We start from the raw sequence: 7,458 nt of genomic DNA, 5'->3' as shown, positions 1-7,458 counted from the left end.
AAATTTTAAAAGTTCAATAAAATCTTACAAAATCAAGAATGAATATGCCCCCGGAGCATAGGTTAACACAAGTTCACTTTGTCTTTTTAGATAAATATATTTTTTATATTAAATAAATAAAAATTGTGTTAGTAATAATAATAATATTTTATATTAAATTTATTGTGAATTAATAAAATATATATTAAATATCGTGATAATGTATATATTATATTTTTTAAATAATATTTATGATGAATTATTATACCTAAAAAATACTAAGTGAACAAATATACTTTATTATTTTTTTAGTCTCGCTTATTCCCCATATTTTTAAAGTATGACTCAATAATCGCTTATGATTTTTCAATATATATTACGTAATTCAATTTATAACTAGATAAACATCTCATTACCCGAAAGTAAAACTGAATACTATCAAATGCACATGTAATTAATACTTATTACAAAACTATTTGGATTTTTTATTTTTTATTTTTTAAAATTAATATTGTTATTTAAATAATAATTTGATATAATATTTATGAAGATAAAAAATTTGTTATAAATATAATATCGAATAACAAACAAGAATATTTCTACGATTACTCACTATTTTGTATATATATAATATATGTATATATATTATGAGAAATATTATATATTATATATAACTATGCATGTGCATGACATGTGTATATATATAGGTGTGGCAAATGAATCAGGTCGGGTCAGGTTCATGTTCGGTTAAGTTATAAACGGGTTAGAAAACTATTGATTTGAATATGATATTTAATTAAATGGGTTGATGGGTGCAACCTTAGTCTGATCTTTTATTAATCGAGTCAACCTTAATCTAAACTGCATAAGATGTTTAACTGTAAAGATTCTAAATTTTATATTAAAATCACAATTTTTACTAACAAAAAGTTTTAGATGAATAATATATGATTAAATATATACCAAAATAAAAAATATATATTCATATAATGAAACCGATTTCAAAAAATCTAATTAACAAACAGCATACAAAATATTAAACCAAAAACATTTGTTTTATATTATAAACTCATAAGGTAACAACAAGTTAATAATACAAAATTTTTAATCTATTGAATGAAAAACAAAATTAAATAAATAGATTCAAATATTTACTCTTACCTATTTTAGGGATAACCGGATAAAACAAGAGTGGCAGAGCAAACGGCTGGACTAGTGGATAACAAATATATAAAATTAGAATGATTTTTTTAATTTTAATTTTTTAGAATTTGGACTTAAATATTATTATTTTTATGTTTATTTTTTATAAAATCGCCCATTAATAATTAGGTTGGAATGGTAAAATTAAAGAAATATATTTTTAAATTTTTAAAGTAATATTCATTAATGCGTTAAATGGGTTATTTTTGGGTTGAAAATCTTAACCTAAACTTGACTCATTTAATTAAATGAGATAAATGAGTTTGACCCAATTAATAATTGGGTCAAAAATTTCAACCTAAACCTAACTATTTAAAGTCAGGTTTAGATCGAATTATCAGATCAGGTCAAGTTTTATCAGCCCTATATATATATATTATGTATATAATTATGATGATGATATATTGAAAAGTATGATTGACTAGAGAGAGAAATGTAAGGGAATTAGTGTGTTTTATTATCATAATCTTGAGCATATATATAGGGAGTTACACCGCCTCATTATTCGGACAAGATTAAACCACCAATCGAGTAAATAAGATTGAAGTACGTGTCTAATAAGCAGCATCCTCTCGATGTATATGTGTAGTCGACGTATATGTGTTGTACAATGCTATCGCTTGGATGTTTTATACAAATAATATGTCTCGTTAAAATCTTACAATGAAAAAATCTTGTTGAAAAAAATCATAGTGAATGAAAAAATAGTACACCATTCTTGTATTGATTTGCTCCCCTTGATTTAGACTTTACTTAAGATCTTTAAGCCGACGCATTCCAATTTATTTCACCAATTTGTTTAATATTGTTGTCAATAGAGTCTTGGTTAATAAATCTACAAAATTGTCAAATGATCGAATTTGTTGCACATCGATTTCACCATTCTTTTGCAGATCATGAGTAAAAAAGAATTTTAGTGAAATATGTTTTGTTCTATCTCCTTTTATGCATCCACCATTTAACTGAGCAATGCAAGTTGCATTGTCTTCATATATAACTGTTGGGGAATTTTTTTTTTCAAACATTAACCCACAATTTCTTTTGATATGATGAGTCATTGACCTCAACCAAACACATTCTCGACTGATTTTATGGATAGTCAATACTTCGGCATGATTTGATGATGTGGTGATTATTCTCTGTTTGGTGGATCTCCAAGATATTACAATATCACCATATGTAAATATATAGCCAGTTTGCGATTTTTCTTTATACGGGTCAAACAAATACTCAGCATCAATATAGCCTAATAACTCGTGTCGAGAATTATTCGGATAAAATAGGCCAAGATCACTCGTCCCTTGAAAAGAGCGCAAAACATGCTTAACCAAATTCCAATATATTCCAATGTCATATTTTAGGAGATGAACTAAATATAGCTAATAAATTTAATATAAATGCAATATCTAGCATTGTGCTATTTGCTAGGTACATAAGTGCACCTATTACACAAAGATACGGTACTTCAGGACCAAGTATCTCTTCATCATCTTCTTTTGATCTAAATGGATCTTTGTTAGGATTAAGTGACCTGATGATCATTGGGGTACTCAATTAATGTGTTTTATCCATATAAAATTGCTTCAATACCTTCTGGGTATAAGTGGTTTTGTGGATGAATATTTCATTATTCACATATTCAATTTGCATACCAAAGCAAAACTTTGTCTTTTCAAAGACTTTGAATTCAAATTCCCTTTTCATATATTTCACGGCTGATTGGAGCTCTTCAGAAGTCCCGATAATATTGAGATCATCAACATATATTGCAATGATCACGAATTTTGACCCATTTTTCTTTAGAAAAATACATTGGCATATTGGATCGTTATTGTAACTTTCTTTAGTTAAACATTCAGTGAGACGGTTATACCACATGGGTTCAGACTGTTTAAGTCCATACAAAGACTTTTGTACTTTGATGAAATAACATTCTTTGGGATTTGGTTTGCATGCTTCGGGCATGTTATATCTTTCCGAGATTTTTATATAAATATCATTCTCCAACGAGTCATACAAGTAAGAAGTGACTACGTCCATAAGGAAAATATCAAGTTTTTCATGCACTGCTAGGCTTACAAGATATCTACATGTGATACCATCTATAACTGGGGAATATGTCTCATCATAATCAATCTCAGGTCTTTGTAAGAATCCTTGAGCTATAAGTCTTGTTTTATATCTGACAATTTCATTGTCTTCATTTTTTTTCTCACAAATACTCATTTGCACCCAACTGGCTTAACACCTTCTAGTATTTGAATTATAGGTCTGAAAACATTTCTTTTGGCCAGTGAGTCTAATTCAGACTGGATCACATCTTTTCATTTTGACCAATTGTTTCTTTTCCGACATTCATTAACTTATGTTGGTTCAGGATCTTCGTCATTTTCATAATTTCAAGTGTCACATTGTATGCAAAAGCATTATCAATGAATATTTCGTTGCGGTTCCAAATTTTCTTTGTAGCGATGAAGTTAATTGAATTCTCGATAATTTCATTTTCTTCTGAGGTAGGCTCTTCAAGAGCGTCCTCTTCAAGGATTTGTTCCTTGTCACTACAAATTGTTTGAGGAATTGAATCATTAATAAATAGTTTTTTTTTTTCGGGGATTCTTATCCTTCGAACCTACAGGTCTGCCACGCTTCAAGCGCGTAGAAGATTCATTGACACTTTTCAATTGTCCTTCTGGGGCATTTAATTTTACCGGAGCATTTGTTGTAGGAAATATGACCTGGTGACTCTACTAGAATCATTAAATGCACCCGGTAACTGATTTTCAAGTTTTTATAAGTGTATAATTCTTTGTACTTCTAATTCACACTGTTGTGAACGATGATTCAAGAAATTCATTGGTATTTTCCAAGAAATTTCATTTTTTAGTTGATTCTGTTCTCCCCTAATGTTGGAAAATTTGTTTTGTCATAATGAAAATCTGCAAATCTCGCAGTAAACAGATCATCCGCAATAGGTTCAAGATATTTAATTATCGACGGTGATTCGTACCTGACATAAACTCTCAAATGACATTGGAGGCCAATTTTTGTACGTTGAGGTGGTGAAATCAACACGTAAACCGCGCATCCAAAATTCCTCAAATGAGATATATTGGACTCTTTTCCAAACACTAATTGTGTTGGGGAGTATTTTGACAACTTGTCGGTCTAATTTGAACAAGTTTTGCTGCATGTAATATTCTATGTCCCCAGGCAGAAAAATGGGGAGTTTGGATTTCATCAATAATTGTCTAAAAATTCATTGCAGTATTTTGATAAATGATTCTACCAGACCATTTTAGGTGTGAACATAAAGAACATGATGTTTAACAGTTATTCCCAAAGTCATGCAATAATTGTCAAATGCTTGTGATGAATATTCATTAGCATTATCGAGACGAATTTTCTTTATTGAATAATTAGGAAATTGTGCTCGCAACTTAATTATTTGTGCAAGTAACCTTGCAAATGCTATATTATGCGTAGATAGCATGCATACGTGTGACTATCTCGTTGATGCATCAATGAGCACCATAAAATATTTAAATGGCTGACATGGTGGATCTATATGGCCACATATATCACTCTGGATTCTTTTCAGAAATTATAGGGATTCAGCCCGAACTTTGGTTGGTGACCGCCTGATTATCAATTTGCCTTGTGAGCATATAGCACATGCGAATTCATTCGAATTTAAGATCTTTCGATCTTGCAATGAATGGGCAATGGGATTTTTTATTATTCGCCTCATTATGGTATTTTCAGAATGCCCAAGACGATCGTGGAAAATCATAAAACCATTTAATTGTGTAGACTTCAGGTCTACTGCATATATTTCAACAACAGTTATTTTGGCATAATACAAGCCAGAGAAAAATTAGGGAAATTTTGCAATTGCACACTTATTTACATTGATGATTTTTATAATCACCAAATAATAATTATTTGTCTCGTTCATTATTTCAATATAATATCCGTTTCTTCGAATATTAGTGAAACTCAGCAAATTTCTTCGAGCTTTACTCAAGAATAGTGCATTTTGTATTTCAAGTCTGATTCTTTCGTAGAAACAGATAAGGGCTCTTCTGGAGCCTTCAATTGTCGACTGTCACTTATTGTGCCGACTTTTGATTTTTCCAACTTCAGGTGGGAGAAATAATTTTTGTATTTAAGTAACGTTTGCATGGTCACACTATCAATTAGACTAATATTGTCCTCTTTATAATGTGTATTCTGACACGTGACATCCATATTCTTTTTGGAATAAAACAAATAAAAAGACAATATATTAATATAGCCGATGGAATACAAAATGATACAAAAATAGGAGATTGCAAAAAGTAGATGGGGTACAAAAAGTAATAAAGCAGTAAACTACATAATCACTTGGCACATTCAGGGTGCTCAAGGAAATCTGTTGTGTCAAGATGCATAAGATTGTTGTTTAGAACATCATCATATTTGTCATCATTATTCTGTTCAGTGAGATTTACGTCAGCAGATGTATTCTTTAGGACATCATCATATGTGTATCATTATTCATTTCAGAGAGATTTACGTCAGCGGACGTACTTTTCCTTTTCAGCGAAGCTTGGTACAAATCAACCAAATGCTTAGGCGTTCTGTAAATGCGCGACCAGCATGGCCGGCTCTTAGGGGGAGCAACCTGAGCAAGTGCTCAAAGCCCCTGATGTAAGATGACCCATAATTTTAGAATTTAAACCATTACTATTATTAGATGTATTAAATTTTAAATTAGATTTTAGATTTTAATTTTTTTTTATTTTCTTTTTACAGTTATCCAATTTAATTCTAACTCTAAAATTAATCTTAACAACTTTTTTTCTCTCTTCATTCCATTCTTTCTCATCCCCAATCCCACCCATTAAAATTTAACTTAACTTTATTTTTGTTTGTCTTTATTAGTAAAAAGATTTTGCAACAAAAAATACATTTGGAGTTCATAGTATTATTTTTTTTATACCAAGTTCATACTATTATTATTAGTAGTATTGTTGTTGTTATTATTATTATACTATTGATTTTATAATAATCGTGATATTATTTATTTTTCACTGATGATACACTTTGTATTTATCCCTTTTTATTGGATATATAATTAAAGTAATTTTTAGTTTTTTAGAGTTTATTATTATATTTATCATTTATATTATTTTTAAATAAATTTAATAATATGTTTATAAGGCCTTTACTTTTTTGCTCGGGGCCTAGAAAAACTCCGAGACGGCCTTAGCGACCAGTGCCCCTTTGTGCCACACTTGTTACACTTATCTTTATAATTTCTTTTATGATTGTCATTTTGCCACTTCAGAGGCTTGTATGATTTCTTGCCATTATTTCAACGAGGCTGGGGACGGTGGCATTTTTAGCCTGTTATATCTCTGGCCTTTGTTGTTTCTATGGCCTAGATTTGCATACTATACCGGAATGGACTGAAACCTGTTGGCCTAAATGCATGATTTTTCAACAACAGTTGGTTATTTTGTTCTGCCAACAAAAGACACGCAATAAGATATGAATATGTTCTGAAGCCCCTCTCTAGATATTGCTGTTGTAAAAGCAGGTTTGAAGCATAGAGTGAGGAGAATGTTTTCTCCATTATGTCATTGTCATTTATATTCTCGCTACATAAGTTAAACTGTGAAGTGATCTTGAATATGGCGGAATTATATTCAGTGACCGATTTGAAGTCTTGCAACCTCAAATTGTGTCATTTTCTGCGGGCTTTTGGCAGTACGATCAACTTCAGATGATCGTATCTTTCTTTTAGTTTATTTCACAAGTCAAGGGAATTGATGCGTTTTATTACGATGATGTTGAGCACATATATATATATAGGGGGTTACACCGCCTCATTACTAGGACAAGATTAAGCCACTTAAGCCACTAATCGAGCAAATAGGATTGAAGCACGTGTCGTTCCGTAAAGAATGGCCTGGTGGTGTAGGGATTGGATTTGTGGCCACCGTGAGGTCATGGGTTTAAACCCCGACGCCTCAGGTCACCTGCCACACATGGTTCGCCTAGTGTGACTTTTCCTTCAGGCTTGATTTGCAGGGTATTAGGTTCGGCCAGAGATTTACCCAGTGCACACTTTCAGATGGCGGCTGCGGATTCCCACGTAAAAAAAAAAAAAAAAAAAAATGAAGTAAGTAGCATTCTTTCAATGTATATGTGTTGTACAACAAAATTAATTTTATTAAGAAATATTAAGAATTAACAGTAAGGAACCAAAACAAAATTCCAAAACAATATATT

The sequence above is a fragment of the Andrographis paniculata genome, unplaced genomic scaffold, assembly GCF_009805555.1.
Source record: "Andrographis paniculata isolate CXL003 unplaced genomic scaffold, ASM980555v1 Contig74END, whole genome shotgun sequence".
NCBI lineage: Eukaryota > Viridiplantae > Streptophyta > Magnoliopsida > Lamiales > Acanthaceae > Andrographis > Andrographis paniculata.
This window is presented reverse-complemented; position numbering follows the sequence as displayed.